This window comes from Haliotis asinina, chromosome 2 (assembly GCF_037392515.1).
Source record: "Haliotis asinina isolate JCU_RB_2024 chromosome 2, JCU_Hal_asi_v2, whole genome shotgun sequence".
Lineage (NCBI taxonomy): Eukaryota > Metazoa > Mollusca > Gastropoda > Lepetellida > Haliotidae > Haliotis > Haliotis asinina.
Window position 1 is genome coordinate 84,430,729 of NC_090281.1, and position 1,864 is coordinate 84,432,592.

Sequence of the window (1,864 nt, forward strand, 5' to 3'; positions counted from 1 at the left end):
ATGTGGTCCAGTCAAAGAGCGCACAATGACACAAAGAATAGGCACAGGAATTGAACTCATGAGTTCGGCTTTGAAAGTCATCCTTTTATCCACTCAGCTCCCGTCACCGCATTAACCTATGCATATACTGTTGAAGGAACGAAGTGTGATCTTGAAGATATTTCAAGACGACTAGGAAAATATTGGTTGGATATTTATGACTTAAGCCACCGTCATCTGATATATTCACTGAGAGACTGAATTGAGCTGAGTTGAGGTTCACTGTGGAGAAACTAGGAAAGGACTTCACAATCTACCCAAGCGGGAAGGCTTGAGAAGCGAACGATAAACCACCACAAAGGCATGCACGCATCCACGCACCTACGCATGCACGAACGCACACATATAACAGATATTTGCTAACTAATTAATGGGGGTCGCGACTTTTAATTCGAATTCGACCTAACGGGAACACAAGCTTTGCGGACTGACGGGATCGAAAGAAAAGAAAAGTGAATGTCAAAATACGTATCATGGACAGTTTCGCTCCAGTAACCATACTTGTCAATCAGAGCATCTGTTTCCTCAACAGGTCACGGCAAATACCAAAAATCAATTCGAAATTGATCAGCTTTGTGGCAACACCATTCACTGTCTACCCCAAGACCAGTGAAGCATATGTCTGGGATTAACCGGATAGACTGTATACGTTAAGTGAACAGGACCGATCCGACGATTCTCCTCGGGACATTTCTATCTGTCTGCAGACAGCTTCCAGCCAAGACAGCGACGGATCCATGCTCGTCGGCAGGGATTATAATCATTGTACAGCCCACGCCGGTCAATCAAACACAGATCGATCCGTGTGTGACCCTTTCCCCGAGATTGGATCAAGTCCTTGACCAGTTACCTGTAAGTGGCGTTATCACAGAAGGTAGGTGTGATTTGCTTTGTGATTTACCTGTCGTCACCTATTATTGATGAAGTCCATGTCGTTGACCTTAGGATAAACTGGTAGTTATGAAGGAAATGGACTGACAGCCCGGTGTGGTAACGTGGGGGCAGTGTACAGATTTAGTGTCAACGAACTTAACAAAGGTCGTCTTAGCCTTGTTGACGTGTGACAAACGTCATAGGATATTTATGCCTATTTTATGAATATCATGGCAGGATGATAATATAGGTAATAATAACAGTCACGTTTTTAGAGATTACTCACTGTAACATGATCCCCATATTGAGGACAATCTATGGCTGATGCTTCACATTAACATTCGCTTCAGTCATATTAGCTTCAATCATGTTTCATGTTTGTTTGTTTGTCTATATGGTTCTCATTAAACCATCTGTCTTATATCAACATATAATGAGAATATTACATTGGACCGTCCGTGTTCGTAATTTTACATTGCTTCCTGAAAATCTTTCTCAAACGCATGGGTTAGTTACATGTAATTTCAATGTTGTTAAATGTCAGGTGTTAACGCAACCAAAATCCCATCGGCACTCAGATTAACAACGATCTATATAAACATTGTTCATGTTATAGTCATGTGTCTCGTGTGGAGGAAACATTGTTCATGTTATAATCTTGTGGCTCGTATGGAGGAAACATTAATAAACATTGTTCATGTTAAAATCATGTCTCTCTTGTGGAGGAAACATTGTTCATGTTAAAATCATGTCTCTCTTGTGGAGGAAACATTGTTCATGTTAAAATCATGTCTCTTGTGGAGGAAACATTGTTCATGTTATAATCATGTGGCATGACCATTTAGATAACGTTTCATGCCTAGTTTACGATAGTTTTAAGGAATATGCATTAAAGGTATCAGCTGAAGAGTGTATTTACTCTGGGGTGTTCACACTGCATGAAGCCTTGAAA